This window comes from Ambystoma mexicanum, chromosome 5p, assembly GCF_040938575.1.
Source record: "Ambystoma mexicanum isolate Mex_15411 chromosome 5p, UKY_AmexF1_1, whole genome shotgun sequence".
NCBI lineage: Eukaryota > Metazoa > Chordata > Amphibia > Caudata > Ambystomatidae > Ambystoma > Ambystoma mexicanum.
In genome coordinates, this window is record NC_090930.1 from 47,263,807 (window position 1) to 47,281,328 (window position 17,522).

The window sequence follows — 17,522 nt, forward strand, 5'->3', positions numbered from 1 at the left end:
TATTAGCTTGCTTGAAAAATAAACCTTACATAATAAAAAAAAGTATTTTGCAGTCTTTCAAGCTTTAGCATTGTGTGTAAAAATGCAGACCTTCAGTTTTCTGCTGTGCAAAGTTTCCTAGTCTAGGCATAGATCGCCAGAGCCCACAAACTCCCAAGATGTGTTCACGCCACTCCTTTGCCATTCCTTTCCCTCAATCTACTTATCCAGACTTGACATTACCCTCTATCTCATATCAGCATTGCTTGCACCATGTTTTGAAATACCCAACCTCGACCTCCTGACCCCGATCATTCAGCTCTGTGTATGCCACCAGCAGCCTCCTCTGATTCTCAAGAGTGGTACTTTGGGCTGCAGCTTTAAAGTTCATCCCAGCACACTTGTTAACCCATGTGCGATTTCTCACCCATTGGTGCTGTGCACACCGCCAGCTAGTGCTAGGCGTGAAGTGTTCTACATCGCAAGCAGTTCTCCCATGCGCAAATGGCCTCATTGTAGTACAGTGAATCCTTTGACGTAAAGTCAACGTAGGTGTGGTCTCCCATTGGAGGCCACTTTCCTGGCATGGATGGGCCTCCCTCTAGGCCCCTTCTTCCAAATCAGCCACAGAGTACCAGCCACATATCATACACTTTGCTTCATTTTGCTTGTTAAATGGTTACTAATCTTGAATGGCTACTGCTTGAGATGAAAATATTACATAATAGGTCACATTGCAATTAGTGATGCACTCTATCATATATTGTATCAAACATGGAGACTTGCCTCCTTTCAGAACGTCACTGGTGGGGCATGGTCATTCAGAGACCTATTAGTAGGGACTCTGCAACCCTAAAACTCCCGATGGCTATTTGCTGTTGGAAGCCAGCTTTCAAAACTCTACATTAACTCGGTTGTGGGGCCTCTCCTGGCATTCCAGAATGCATCCCAGGGGTGTAATGGACTAATGATGATTATTAGCTGTTCGCTAGGTTTGCCGCTGCAAAAATGTGAGCACAACCTGGCGAGGATTCTGAATTTTGGTATGGGCTGTGTGATGGGGGTTGTTGATGTAGTTGCAGAGGAATGAGCGCCAATGGGCGTGGTAACTGTTTTCAGCAGATCCTGGACCCTCGTCCTAAGACACTTAACACCACAGTACCCCATTCTCCCATGGGCAAATGTCAACATTGGAAGTCCAGATCACAGTGCCAGGAGAAGGTCAAGAGGGAAGCATGAAGCAGCCTGGCTGGAAAGTGTCACTACTCCTGGATCCCTGGACATGTAAAACTGCTCTCTGGAAGGAAGTAATGGTCCCATCCTCACTCAATTTGAGAATACTGACAGGTGGCCTGGTGCAGGCCCTGGTCTTGCCAACTTGCAGAGGTTCCCAATGAACTATGGGCTGGGCTTATGAGGAGGAGGCGGCAGAGAGCTGGAAGACTGAGCTGCAGGCAGTCCTCCACAGCAGCCATTTCTTTGACCCAAAGTGCCGACCCTTGGCTGTGGATGGCGAAGTCTGCCGGAGACTTCTAGTATTGCAGGTGGCACACTGGCTGAGGCGGTGCCCATCTGGATGGGAGTCCCACTCCCTGTGGAAGCGGCAAAGGGTCACTGCTCTGATGCGTACTGATTCAGTGTGACCTGTGAAGGATGCACACCATGACAAGGCAAACCACTGAGAAAATTAAAATGGATAATTGGATGTGGGTGTCGGCAACATTTCCACAAGTGAAGATTATTGAAGCTAAACAAATGCAGATAATGGGAGAAGTGGTGGGTCAGACCCAGAGACTGACTACTGGGGAGTTATTGCAAGTAGGACCCTCTCTGTCAATGAGATTGAGACGGTCAAGGTGGAATGAAGGTCTAATCTGTGGACCAGCATAGTCGGTTCCTGAAGTGGAAGGTAGGGTTTTCATGATCAAGGAAGCCATGGAAGACCTTCAACCTGAAGGGACACTTGACTAACTCCAGCATTTACCTGGTGCCACTCAGAGTAAAGAAAGGCCTAGTGCCAAAGTATTTTCCTCATGGGCAGGCAGACCAGGTAGGAAGGTAAGTGAGTGGGCACCACTTGTTTAAATTCACTTTCAAACAGATCAAAAAAGGTTGAGGTTATAAATCATCTTTCAAAAAATTCACAGGAGCTGGCTACGATGAGTCTGGAGACACCCTGACTCGTGGAACACAAAAATATACAGAAGACCAGGTAACAAACCTGGCCACACAGCCGCTCTCTGTATAAGCCCTACCAAGGGCAGTGCAATTTGCAAAATTAGAGTCAACTAGTAAATGTTCACTGTATTTACAGAATGTAACTCATCCAAATAAATCTTATAGTCGGATCCAAAAGTAATATGCGTTTATCAAAAAGAAAATTCCAAGTTGGTCACTAATAAAATCTTAGTGAGGCCACGGCTAACTCATCCCATAATTGTTATAGACATAAAGTGCCAATGCATTTCGGAGCATACAGCTCCTTCATCAGGGCAGGTCTAATTTACACAAACTGTGGAACATTTATACCAAAAGCATCAAGTTTTGAAAAACAAACAAAATCGTGATTGTGTTACAAAATATAACCATGCGTGAAAACAATATAAAAATAACATACCAATTTTCGATGAGTTGCAAGGTAAATGGAAAAGGTGAATTAAGCCACACAGTAGGGAAAAGAAAAGATGCCAAAATAAATAATGTGTAAATGAAATAACAGTTAATTTGAACATGATCAGAAAACCAAGGAAAGTTACCTCAAGGGATCGAGGTAGCCCGTGGAAAAAATGTGCGGGGAGTTGACGACAACTTCACGCAAGATCAAAGGTCTGGAAACCAGACCAAATCAATTCTTCAATCTGTAGGTGCAACAACATGTGTTTTAGTGGGTTGTCTCAGAATTTGTCATAGACACTAGTTGTAGAGGTCTGCAGGCTTACCTGTACTCGTAAAGCTACGAGTGTACTGAGGCTGGAATTGCGGTCAAGCAGGGGACGCCATTCCGCATTGCCAGGGAACAGCGTTCCCAAGGTTACTCATACTAATATAAACACGTGACCCAAATGTGTCCATTGATCGACACGATGCCGATAGGCAGTTGCACTCTATGCAATCAGGCAATCAAGGCTAAGAATCATAGAAATAAAGAATTTGCAGTAGAGCTGATGATAATTACGGAATTATAGAAGGAAAAAAATCGAAAATTAAATATGAGAAAAACGGCTGATAGACCTAGAAAACATACTGCCGATTACACTCTATGTAATCAGACAATTCAAGCCAAGAATTCAAATAAAAAAGAATTTACAGTAAAGCTACTGATAAATGTAGAATTGTAGAAGGAAAAGAACAGAAAATTGAATATGAGAAAAAAGGCTAATAGACATAGAAAACATACCGACAATTGTGTATAAATGAGTGAAAATGTCATAGATAAATAAACAAACATTGTGATAATAATAATGATAATAATAAGCATATTAGACACACTGCGATATATGGAAAAAATCATGCAAGGGTAGCATGTGTATCTAAACCATTACATAAACAACTAATGGGTGTAATCGTGGATATATCATGTACATTTATCATAAATACACCAGTCTCATGCGGTAGCCCCCGGAAGGCGCTACCTTGGGTCCCAAACCTAAGTTCGGGAAGGGCGACAATGGTGTGTAAACGTTGGTGATTGGATCCTAATGTGATAACAATTCATATTGAATCCTAAAACAAAAGACATGAATGACCCCCTTAAAGAGAGAGGTCATCCAAAGTGTCCCCGTATAAATGTACATTGGTAGAGGAAGGGAATCATGTACTAGTCACTCATGTATCAACATAATCCTCTTAAGTCAAGCATGGAAAACAATGATTCAAATGTAACAGTGATAGTTAATCTCTTCATTTAGGCCATTTGGGTAGCGGCTCCCAAGTTTGTCTATCCAAAAGGTTTCTCTTTGGTTGAGTCGCAGGCCCAAATCCTCATGGGGATTCGATTTCTTTAACACTTCAAGAATGACAAATCTAATTTGAGTCAGGTTGTGGCTCTCATCACGCCAGTGGCGTGCCACCGCCGAGTTGGTGTTACATGTACGTATGCACGAACGGTGCTCGTTCCAACGTGCCTTTGCTGATCTCGTGGACTGTCCTACATAATACTTACCACAGGGGCATTTTATACCATATATAATGTTCACACTATCACACGTACCAAATGTCTTCAGGAAAATCTTGTTGCCTGTTCTGGGATGGTATATCGTGTCACCCTTGATCACCAAATTACAATTGATGCAATGTAAGCACGGATATGTTCCTGTGCGTGAAGTAATGGGTTCTTTCATCGGTGGCCTCGTGTGGACCAGTTCATCTCGTAGGTTTTTGCTCCTTTGATAAGCAAAGACTGGAAGTTGTTCAAATAGATTCTGGACCCTTATATCATTCTTAAAAATGCTCCAATGTTTCTTAATGGAATTCTTTATTTTGTTACTCTGAATGGAAAATTTAGAAACATATACTGGAGTTTTGAGTTCTTTCTTCTGTTTAGTAGTACTTTTCAATAGGCTGTCACAATCAAGGGAATTAACCCTCTGGACTGCCAAATCCAATTCATCCTTTCTGTATCCACGTGCTTCAAATTTCTCTCTCATGTTCAATTGCTGTGCTAAGTAGTCTTCAGGATCGCTCACGATCTTTTTAACTCTCAACAATTGACTGTAAGGAAGATTTTTGAGTAAACTGGGCTGATGGAAACTCATGCGGTGAAGTAAGTTATTGCGATCTGTGATTTTTCGAAATAATGTAGTAGAATAGTTGGTGTCTTTTTTCTCAATCTGAACATCAAGGAATGTGATTCTGTCTCTGGAGGTCTCTTTGGTGAACTGGATGCGCTGGTCGATGTTGTTAAGATATGTGAAAAAGTCACTGAAGCTCTCATCCGTGCCTGTCCATATTCCAAAAATATCATTGATGAACCGTAACCAGAGGTGTATATTTTTGTTCCATTCCTGGTTATTCAGTATATGGTCCATTTCATACTTATGCATAAAACAGTTCGCATAGGATGGTGCCATAGTGGCCCCCATTGATGTACCAGACACTTGAAGGAAGAATTTGTCTTGAAATTGAAAATATGAGTTCTCTGAAATAAAGTGAAGGAGAGATAGTATAAATTCATTCTGTGCTCGAATTTCTGGTGCTTTTAACAGCAGCCATTCAACTGATTCTATCCCAAGGTCATGAGGTATAGATGTGTATAGACTCTTCACATCAATGGTAAACATCAGGTGATCACAATCAAAAATAACAGTGTAGTTGCTGTAAGAAGTGTGTGGTATCTCTAACGTATGTGGAAGTTTGTTGTATTAGAGGTTGCAGAAAAAAGTCAATATACACTCCCAATGGTTGATTGATGCTACTCATTCCAGCAACAATAGGTCTCCCCGGTGGTTTAACAAGATCCTTATGAATTTTGGGCAACGTATAGAAATTGGGAACCCTTGGGTGTGGGTTGTTGAGGAATTTATAGGTGTGTTAATTTATCCAGTCTAATTCCATGGCTTTATCCAACAACATCTCAAGGTTCAATTTGATAGAAAGAGTGGGGTCTTGGTCTAAAGGTGCATAAATGGTCCGATCTTGCAGTTGTCTGCATTCAATGTTATAATCTGTAGTGTTCATGATGACTAGGGCGCCTCCCTTATCAGCTGGGCGTATGGTGATATCCTTATCACAATATAAATCTCTGATTTTCATTTCATGAGGTTTCATGTTTCTATGCGGCGGAGTTTTATAACTGATCCGTTCAATGTCTCGAGTAACAAGTTTTTGAAAAATATAAATTGATGGTACTGAGATTGGTGGTATGAAGCCACTCTTAGTTCTGAATTCTTGAAAATCTGGGGCATCCGAGGTGTTCTCGTATGGTTCTAACTCCTCAAAGAATACGTTCAATTTAAGTTTTCTTATGAATTTGTACAACTCAATCTTGGTATTAAATAGAGTAGTACTGTAAGTGGGTACAAAACTCAACCCCTTTTGTAGGGTATCCTCTTCAGTTTTATTCAGAGTTTTATGAGATATATTTATGACTAGGTTTTCCTCAGTTGTAATCTTGTTTGTGGTTTGTTTTTTAGATTTCCTCCTCCCCCTGCGGGTTCTTTTGGGCGAGCTCCTAAAAAAGGTCCAGTCGTAGATGTGCGTGTGGACGGACTGGCCGTTTGGTTGGGATCGCTCGATGCTTGTTCTGTCGGGACCTCGGTCTCCCTCTGTGCGTCTGAATCGGAGCTGGAAGTGTTATCTGATGGATACCTGTGGAGTTTCTTTGGTGCTATCGGGCCATACTTCTCCATCCATGTATAAACTTCTTCATTGATATAATCATATGTGTCCCTTTTAAACTTCTTCACCTTCTTTTGTTCCAACTCGTTCTTGTAGTCTTCCAGTTTCGCATTGATGTCAGTTAGAATGATATCGTATTCTTCTTTTCCTAGTGAACCTACAAGTTCTTTCTCAATTTCCTGAATTTCATTGGCACTTTATGTCTATAACAATTATGGGATGAGTTAGCCGCGGCCTCACTAAGATTTTATTAGTGACCAACTTGGAATTTTCTTTTTGATAAACGCATATTACTTTTGGATCCGACTAAGATTTATTTGGATGAGTTACATTCTGTAAATACAGTGAACATTTACTAGTTGACTCTAATTTTGCAAATTGCACTGCCCTTGGTAGGGCTTATACAGAGAGCGGCTGTGTGGCCAGGTTTGTTACCTGGTCTTCTGTATATTTTTCAGGCAGACCAGGTACCCACTCAAATGCATTACACCATGAGGGAACCAGCTACCCCTGTCCTGTGTGGCAACTGCTTAAGCAAGGGGAGATTTCCTGGTTGTTTCCTGGCCACCACGCAAGTACAAACATTGAGGAAATCCAAAGTGAAGACTGTTCTGGGATTTGGGAAATGGATACCTTTTGCTCTTCAAGACAAAACGTAATGTCTTCAAGGATGATGAGACTTGGTTCTCGCAGGCTCTAATGATAGGATTGTTCCATTTGCCCTCTGTAAGATAGTCAATCTTCTAATTTTTTTAGGAGGGTTCTGAAGACCTTTCAGTTTTCATTGTTGGCAGTAGTATGATGCTTGATTGCTCTGTGTGAGAAGAGCACTGAGAAGTGCCTCACATTCTATTTAAATTGATTGTTTGCAAAATCAATAAATCCATTAGAGTAGATGTCGAACCAGTAAGGAGAAGAGGGAATTGCACTCCCAAAACTTGGGAAGTAGAGAAGGAAATGGATTCTGGAGTAAGAGGACACCTTACGGGACAGTCGTGATGGAGCTGCAGAAATCCGATACCCCCATTATTTTCAGTGGGACTTTTGGGCTCGGGACGGCTCGAGCTTTGTTGAAGAGCTGACCCCACATGACGCCTTTGTAAAATAGTTTTTGTTTTGAGGGTCTGCCCATTTTCCCTGACAAGTGTGAAGGGAGGTTAAGTTGTCTTTTAATCTGTGGACTCCTAAATGAGAGGGCTGAGTGGTAGATCAGATGAACAGATGAGTCAGAAGTGAGGAAAGGGGCCATTCTGGGTCCATGCTAGAGAACTAGAATCTTTGAGGGTTTGGGGGAGATTGTGGTGAGGAGTGTTGGGGGTGATTGATTTAATTTCAGCAGACAAGTGACCCGTCTAAAGGAGTAGAAATATGTCGTTGCTACGCTGTTTGATGGCATGTGTACTCGGGTAAAACACGACGGTTCTTATTTTAATGAGCTCAAATACTAGCTAAAGTGTGTTTTTTACCTTTGTACACAGGCACAAGCGTGACCTCAGTTATGTAAATGTGATTAAATGGGTAAGGCTTACGGTGCTGCACATATGATCAACTTGCCACCCCCTCATTCCCATCTAGCGGCTGCTTGTGTCCGACAGAAAACCATCAGATGTCCCACTGGTAGTTGGAGGGTACTTTATTGTTGTAGGGGGAGGACACTGTGACTGGTCAGCTCGATACTTGGCGCACAGCCACTGTATTCAATTTCAAGCAATCTGTGCTTAGCAATTATCCTTGTGATGCTCGAGTCTAGGAACCTGGCTGGGAGTGGGGCTTATACCATTCATTATGAAAGTATAGACTAGGGTCCTGGCGAACTGCGTGTTAACGGGGACGGTTGATCCCAGGCCAGTCGGGTGTTATGCAAGTGTTCCTCACTCCCAATGTTCAAATAATGCTTGATGATTTGGATAAGGTGAATTAGAATAACTGTTGCTGGTTGCGAACTTACTCTGGAGCTCTTGGCACAGTAGATTCAGATTCACTCCGTCCTGCAGAGCCTTGTGCCCATCTGGGAATTGATGACTTGAATGCCTTAAACCAAGGCCATGTTGTATGTTGGGAGCCCTTTACCTTCGTGCCAAGACTTTTAGATATGATATGGGATATGATAATGCTGTATAGAAGACACTCCTGTCACATAATACAGCAGATGTCTGGGTGGTTATTATCCCCCACAATAACAAAAAAAGAAAGGTTTGCCATCTATGGAAGGCACTAATTTGTGGTATCTGGGCATTGGAATCACAAAAGGCAAGGAGCACATCACAGGCATAATTTGGGACACCCTCCTACAAAGGTTTCCGAGCAACGTTGATCCCTAGAGACAGCACTGACCACAATGGGGAAGATTCTGCTTTTCACTATTTCTCTCCAATAATTTTTGTGTGTGTGTAGTACGTCATATTGTATATTTAGTTAATAAGAGACCTGTCTCAAATTGCCTGACCTGTGTAAACGTAGCTACAATCTTTAGAACCATTTGGGACCGTGCTCTACACCTGCCAAATAGTTTCTGATGTTATTGGGCTTTGGTGATTGGTAATTCTGAATGAGTGGGTGCATGTATCTGCTCCTCAACTGGCACTGATCGTTGACCTGTAGGTGTTTGGAGTCCATCACTTTGGCACTCGCTCTATAGTGGGCATATACCTGAAACCTGATGGGCTTTGAAATATCACTCTTGCAATACTTCAGACTGCCAGACCTGGATGCATTTGGGATGTGCTAAGAAACTGGGGATTGAAGTCCCCATGTGGACGGTCACACCAATGAATATCGCAGAGCTGCCATGCTTTAAGTCAATACTTGCGAATAAGACACAGGCTAGGTAAATGCTTCAGGTGGCATTGAAAGTATCCTGGACACCAGGGTGTGAGAGACTGGGAAGAAGTAAGAGCGGTGTACTTGCAAGCACACGGCTGGAGAATGTTCCCAGCTGCCAAGATGACACTGCTGTGATCACGGGACATCTGGGTGAGGAATACAGTAAAACCGGATTATCTGTGGGTTTAATAATCGCAAGATGGACCATAGACCAATTGAATGATTTGGCTATACTTTTGATGGAGGGGGAGAGACTGGCTCAAAGAGATGGACTACTACATTGTAGCAGGCAAAGTGGTCTGCACGAGTACTGCCCTCAGAAATTGTCAGGAGGGGGCATAGATGGAGCAGATTGCTCTGGTTTCATTTAGCTCTGTCCAATGGAAGAATTGAAGACACTGCAGGTCTTCATGGGATTACATACTGAGGTATGTGGAACCACTGTGGTGTGGGAGGGGGAGTAATGTAATCCACCCTCCCCCAGCCATCATTCCCATCAGGAATGTGAAGGAAACTATGTGTTGAAGTTTATTCTCTGGAACATTATTACTGGGTGTAGGTGTTAATGTATGAAATATTGATGCATAATGTATTATTTGTGTGGACTGAAGGAGATCACTGAAAATATCCAGAAAAGAGCCTTACTGGAAATATGAATGATAGGTTTGTATGTTATTTTTTTCTCAAGTGCAATCCTAGCTATGAACTATTAGAGCACTGTTCTGGGCAGCCAGTTTTTCCAGAGTAGGGCTTTGGCGCAGTTTACTTCATCAGTGACAATGGGATGTATGCTGCCTGGCACTCAAGTGATTAAAGCGCTACCTGAGGAGCTGCATGAAGTGTGGACTCTTGAGTTCTTTCTCAAACAAATATGATGATGAAGCATGGCGAATGTCTGGTGGAATACTGCAAATGTCTAATGGTGGTTTTTCCGACACTTTGGTTGTTTCCAATTTCGCAATAGTGCTGCTAGTGGTTTTGCGTTCACCCCTTTTCCATTAGACTTGGTGCTGCTTGGGTAGATTCTGCCTCAAATGCCCTGCAGGAAAGATGGTCTGAAATGCACTTCTGCTGACAATTGGTATTCTTGTGGCATGCTGTACTGCGGTGAGTGGTACAACGGCTGAAATGTGGACGCCTGAGATGAGCGCCTTCCATCCCATCGAGATTCACAAGTACTAGTGATTTTGGTGGCAGTCCTAAAGTAGGGGAGTGGCAGGAAAGATTTTATTTTGCATATGAGTGGTTACCTGGTCGCCTTGTTTTTGTGATTTACTGCTTGCAGTTTTTATTTTATTAATATTTATATCGCCCTTTCGTCAAAGCGTTGCATAAAATTGCGTGAAAATGGCCCAAATAATGTAAGTAATGGTGACAATCTAATTCACAATTACTTTAGTGGGAGCAGAGAAGATGGGAGCAGAAGACATGAATAGGGAGAGGAATGTACGTGAAGAGGAAGAGCATTCCAGAGTTTATGTACAAGCAAAGAGAAGGCGAGAAGGGGCACAGGGGAAGAGGGAAGGAAAAGATGCTGGGAACAAAGCGGATGAAAAAGAAAGCTGGATGAGATTAGGGCAGCAAGATGGGGAGGGTCAAGACTGTGGTAGCACTTGAAAACAATACAGAGAAAGTGGAAATGAAGACTGGAGTAGTACAGGAGTAAAGCTATTCAGAAGGAGGAGGGTTAGACAGATGATCGAGGCTGGGGGAAAGAGAGAAGAGGTGTCTAATATCAGAGTTGAACAAAGGAGGGATGTGAGATGAGATCAAACAAGACTGAAGGAGGGCTGAACAATAATCGCGCTAAGGTTAAACGCATGGAGTACTTTTTGTGGCATGAAAAGATGGGAAGTGGTGAATCAGACGGATGTTAGAGATGGAAACAATTGGAGAAAGGGAGCAAATAAGGTGGAAATACTTGACCCGGGGAGAGGGGATGGAGAGAGGAGAGAACTTACATTTTCGGGTTTAAGATGAAGAAAGCGAGAGCACATCCAAGTTTGCACAGACAAAAGACTAGCAGATCCTGAGGAATAGAGTCAGTCAGAGGTAAGCAAAAATGACATAGAGCTCTTCCAAATAGAAGTGAGATGAGAGATAAAAGACTCAATGATGGAGCTAAGATGAATAGTATAGATTGAGAAAAGCAAAGGGCAGAGTACATCATCTTGGTGGACACCATAGCAAAGAGCGAGGAGAAGAGGTTTGACCTTCTCAGGAGACTGAGTATGTGCAATCGAAAAGGTGCAAGTGAAACCAACAAGTTTCATGGTCGGAGAACCAACAAATGAGGGGTCAAGAGTTTTTTTTTAAGGAATGGAATAATATAAGGATGCTTAAAAGGAAAGGGAAAGTTGATGTTGAGAGGGAAAGATTAAAAATTGAAGTTAGGTATGGAATCACAAGGATAGGTTGAAGGGGCTAAGGAGTGAAGGAAGTGGAACAAGGGGAGAAGTAGGGTGGGCACAGTAAGAAACGGAGACCGTGTCTGAGTCGATGAATTCAGAAAAAGATGGAGGTAGATGTACAGGGAGGAACAGAAGTTGGGGTGTATGGATGAGGAAATTAAGAGAATAATGAACGTAAGTAAGCAACTGGTGGTAAAGTCATTAGAAGAAATTGTGGTAGCCATAGAGGGTGATTAAGAGAGATTCATTGAGTGAGTAAAAGTAGTTTTATTTAGCAGTGAGCAGAGAATTAAGAGGACTTGATGGAGCAGTGAGGTCAGAGGGGTCACATGCTTTCTTCCATGACCCTATAAACTGCGAGCAGATGGAGAGAATGCCTGGTGTCAACCAGTGTTGAGCGGGGTTTATGAGAAGGAAAGATTGGACAGGATGGACAATGTTAAGGGTAGCTGAGTGAGAATAATGGAAGTAGGGAGACACCTGATCAGGGAAAAGGTAGAGAAGGACTCAAGAGATGAGGACTTGGAAAGATAAGAGGATGAAGAACAAAATGCAAATCTCAGAGGAATGACGTGGCAGGAAGGTGGGGTGAGGGGGCTAAGGAGAGAGGCCAAGAATGAAGTGGTCATTGCAATAAAACGGTTAAAAGGGAATATGGGAATCGAGATGAATTAACTCTAGGGAAGGGCCAGAAATGTGAAGGTGGCGAGAGGTGTAAGGAAGAAGAAATTGAGGGGGAGGAGAGGTGAGGAGGAGTGAATAGTTGAAGGATGAAGATTAAAGTTGCCCAGTAGGAAAAAGATGGAAGAGCAGTGAAGAAGGGAGGGAATAGAGTCCAGGTCATCATAGAAACATGGTTGGGCCTGGAGGGTGGTAAGTAGGAAGATAAGATGGTAAGGAAAAATCAGATCAGAGAAATTAATCAAGAGCGATAGACTGGGAGATTTGTAGGAATAGGTGAAGCAAGCCAGGAAGAATGGAAGAGTATACCAGTACCACTGCCGGTAGCCCGGGAAGCATGACAGCATTTAGTTTGAGAGGAAGATGGAAGAATCCTAGGTAGTAAGCCATGCTTCAGTTATGCATAGAACCTTCAGATTGAGACAGATGAATACGTGAATAGAGATTTATTATAGAGGAACAACCATTCAAAATACCAATAAAACTAACGGGGGAAGGGGAAGAGGTAATTGGAGGATGGATAAAATTGGAATGAGCCCGGGGTTGGAGGTTAGAGGGGGGACAAAATGAGCAACGAATGGGTCATGATTTAGATATAGAGTAGGAAATTGATATAGATGGTTGAGGGCACCTGGGGCATTGGCAATACCTCCAAGATTTGGTTTTCTGGGTGAGGTTTGATGTAAAAACATCCATATTCTTGCCAAGCTATGATTGGATGCACGTTTAGTTGGCAATCTTCAGCACTAACTCAGTTCTGGTAGGATTTGAGCTTACCCTCTCTACCCTTCAGGCCAAGCTAACTCCCGCACTGCCACCTACCTTCTCAGTAATCCAACCCATGAAGCGTATGTCAGTTGAGACTTTCGCTGCCCCCCCCCCCCCTCCCCCTTGGCTGACTCACACCCTGACACAGCCCTTTCTATGTTCCACTCTGCTATATCTGATACTCTCTATGTTCTTGCCCCTGTCATGAGGATCCGCTTGGAGCCCAAAGCCAAGTGCAACTCTTGGTACGACTCAGACCTTGTCACCCTTAAACGCAAATGCAGGGTGGCTGAGAGGAAATGGCGTGCTTCCGGTACATTCTATGACAAACTGGCCTGCCGCCTGCTCCATAGGCAATACCAGCTCTGTGCTCCAAGAAGAGAGCCAGCGTCTCTGCAGCATCTAACAACTCGGCCAAACTCTTTAAAGTCTTCAAGGAGCTGGCCAATCCGGCTGCACACTCTACATCTCCTGTCCCTTCCCAGGCCCTCTGCATGGCACTGGCATCTTATTTCATCTCTAAAACTCAGGACATCCTATCTTCTCCCAGTCCTCCCTCTACTCCCTGCTCTTCCCCTGGCCCTTCTTCTGCCACCTCACCTCCCTCCTTCTCTGCCTTTCCCCTGTTCTCCCCAGACAAGGTTTCTTAAAAAGTGCGGTCTTTGAAAGTCTTGTCAAAACAGGTTCACCCCTGTTCCTCCAAAACCATCAAGGACCACATTGACACCCTGGCTCGTGTTCTGGCTGACTTCTGCAACCACTCCTTCACCACCAGAGTCTTCCCTTCCCTCCTGAAGCACTCCCATCTCACCCTCCTCTTAAACACTCTGACGACACTTCGTGCCCAGCTATCATCCAATCTCCATCACTCCTTTCCTGGGCAAACTCCTGGAAAAGTTGGCCATCTCCCAGCTTAATTTTCACACTAAATCTGTTGGTTGTCTCCATGACCATCAGTCTGGCTTCAGATCTGCCAGAAGCACGGAAATTGCTCTCCTGGACATCTCTGAAGATCTGCTCTCCAACCTTGATTCCAACACTCCCTGTGTCCTCCTCTTACTTGATCTCTCCTCTGCCTTTGACACAGTCAACCATGCCATCCTGCTCAACCATCTCCATGATAACCTGGGTATCACCAATCAGGCCCTCGCTTGCCTGACTTCTTACTTCGCTGATCAACCATCCCAGATCCAATTTGGGTCCTTCCTCTCCTCCATCTCTACCTGTGGTGTTCCCCAGGGATCTAACCTCCCTGACTTTTCAACCACTACCTGGCACTTCTTGCCCACCGCATTGCCTTTCTGCCCCAACATTCAATGCTGTGCAGATAACACTCAACTCATTTTCAGGCTCAGTTCCGCCACCTCATCTTCTCTCCGACTGTCTTTCTGCTATCCAGGAGTGTGAGCCGCCAATGAGCTCTGCCTTAATGCCAGTAAAACCAAGATTCTCCTCATCAGCACAGCACACCTGCTCCCTCCTTTCCTGTCACTCTATGGCCAGCACACCTGCTCCCACCTGTGAGGCTAAAAACCTCAGTTGTCTTCGACTTCACACTTTCTTTCTCTCCTTACATCTACAAGGTCTCTAAGAAGTCACAGTAGCAGCTGCACCTACTTGGGGGTATTCTTCCTTTCCTCTCCTTCCCTCAGAAGATCACGGTCTCCAGAGCTCTGGTTCTCCCTAGGCTGGTCTATTGCAACAGCCTCTTTCTAAATCTGCCTGCCTCTACTTTCCACTCTCTCCAACTCATCCAAAACACGACTGCAAGACTTGTCCTTGGCCTCATGCCCAATGATCGTTCCTATCCAGGACTGAAATCTCTGCACTGGATCCCAGTGGTAGCGCGGATTAAGTTCAAAACCCTCTGCATTGTCCACAGGCCTTCTGGGGCCTGGGGCTACAATAACTTCAACTCTCTCTTCCTAAACATCTTCCTTCTTGAGCTCTTTGATCATCCGCCTCCAACTCCCTCAGGGTCAGTCGCTTCTCCAAGCAACGAGTTGGTGGTAGATCTTCCTTCTGCTGGGGGCCTCCCTCTGGAGCAGCTTCCCTGTTTCTCTGAAACTTGAGGAGAACCATCTCCAGTTCCGGAAGCACCTCAAGACCGTCCTCTTTGCTTCTGCTTTCTCTCCTCCTCTCCCCTGCTGGACTCCTGGTTGAAACTGCACTGGTTACCTGACTAACCTCCGGTCTCGGGCCCAGTTCCCCTTCCCGCCAGTTGCGCACCTCCTCTGCTGCCCTGGCAACCCTTGTACTCTGGACTGTTTCTGTATCCCTACAGCCCCCCTACCAGCACTTGACATCTGATGTCTGCACTTTTATATATTGGCTTTATTTCATTTATTGGCTTTTAGTTTACTGTTATCCTAGGTTTCTTCACTGCCACCTCCCCCTTTGCTCCCCGCACTTCCCCCCTCCCCTGCTCGTGCGCAATCTCGATGTCACCTGGCTTAGTAAGATCGTTGTTCCTCTGATCCCCTCCCTTGCCTCATCGCCCCTTAAAACACTTGGGTATAGGCACGTTTATAAATGCCATATCATAACAAGTTTGTGCTGTAAGGGTGCAGAAGGAGGGGACTGACACACAGGTGGCATAGTGAGTGCTGTAGACTTTTATTCAGTACACAAAAATAAAGAGAACACCATGTCTCTATATCTACAAGGGCTTTCCATGCCTCAAAGCTCTAATGGGTGTTTCAGGATGTCTTTGTAACTTAAAGCTCTCCACCTGTGTCGAAACGTTCCCATCTCTGTCCTTTGAATCAAATTGATATTTTATTTCTATCGTTCTTGTACACAAGTGTTTCAGAGCGCGATTAGGAAAGGGAGGGGAACAGGGGAGAACAAAACCACGATCTTACTAGGCCCAGTGACCTTGATAACGCACAAGTGCATGGGACAGAGGGAAGGGAAAAGTGTATGGAAGGTTGAAGGGGGAGAAGTGGAAAGTGGAAAGCAAAGGAGGAACGGTTAAATAACTAATAAAGGCAACAAACAGTGGTAGTGCAGCCAGCAAGTGCTGGGTTTAAGGCAGCAGACAGGGCAGGTCTGATAAGTGCAGGAAGAAAAAGGGTGTCATGACCACTACCCCTCACCCTGACAGTTGGGCCCCCTGGACCGCACCACGTTTTCTCATCGTGCCCCAAGGGCCCAGTCATGTCCCCCAAGACTCCTGGACTCAATCCAGGCTCATATGGCAGAAAGGGGAGCTGGGGCTCTCCATGGCAATGCCACAACATGGCTGCCCCACATGGTTCAGTTCCAGAACTGAACCATGCGGTCCAGCATTTAGGGTGTGGTCTGGCCTGAAGGCACCTGGAATACCTACATAAGCCACGCCCAAGTTGGTGAACATGCTTCGCGTTGCTCTTCTCTCGAAGTGTGACGTTCAGCACGACCTGTCGGATCTTCAGCATTCCGGGCCAACACCTGCAAGAACAACATCATTGGTACTCTTGTTAGCGAGCCAGCTCCTGTCATCCGCTTCAGTGTCCAGAACATCCCACTTCTCGGCAAACGCTCGCTCTCTTCCTTGGAAGCCGCAGCCTGGGAAAATAGAAAAGCAGCATTAGTAAGCGTTTCTTCTTCACTTTTACCATCAGCAGTCTCACGCTTACCTGAGTTGAACTTGCTTCTGGTTCAAGGCCATTTCGGTCCTCCGTCTACCTGCAAGAGAAAAGGCAAGACTGATTAACAGGCATAAATACCCCTGAGGCAATTCGTACAACATTACTCATCGCTCCGCATCTTTAGCAGCCATCATCCGTAACATCACAGCGGCCTGCAAGAAAGGGACAACACAGGTCAGCACACATCAAGAAAAGCACATAGGGCCGCGCTCCGCGCTTTCACTTACCATCTCAAGCACAGCCCCAGCCAGCACTGCTTCCTCAGAACTCCTTCCGCATCTGGAAGCGAAGGAAAGACATTAACAGGGGAAATTGCAATTAAGGACAAGCTGTCAAATCAACAGACTTACCTGAGAAAACGAGTCGCAGCAGAACTGGACTGACAGGGCCCGCACCAGTGAAGCAACTCAGTTGCGGCGTGCCCATTCCGACGAACCCCTGCACAGAACAGCAGGACGGAGAGCGCACCATATCAAAAACCAAGGTGAGGAAAACACTAAGGGGGTCGTTGGGTCTACAAGGGACGTAGGCTCAAGGGAAAAGAGACTATAAGCTAAAATCAGTACTCCTGTATTCCAGACTAGGTCCTTGGCAGAAAAGAACATGAGGGAGTGGGTCCAGGCCATAAGCAGTCCAGCAAGATCGGGTGGCATCCCTGTGGATACCAGTTGAGCGTTACAAACGGGGAGGGGACTGTATGATTACAGATCCAGACCCCAGTGCAAGGGGTGGCCCGGAGGCAGTGCAGGAGGGAGGCTGGAGGACAGAGGGTGGCCAGGTGCACGGTGCCAAGAGAACAGATCAGCAGGGGAGAGGGGGAGCGAAGGCAGAAGCAAAGGGGAAGGTCTTGAGGTGCTTCCGGAACTGGAGATGGATCTCCTCAGGTTTTAGA

The 17,522-nt window shown here is 44.9% G+C and overlaps 1 protein-coding gene across 3 annotated transcripts in view; it reads left to right on the forward strand.

Moving 5' to 3' along the window:
* The window catches only part of LOC138480706 (mucin-2-like), a 610,165-nt gene that overhangs the window by 476,578 nt on the left and 116,065 nt on the right, over positions 1-17,522 (forward strand). The window lies entirely within an intron of this gene.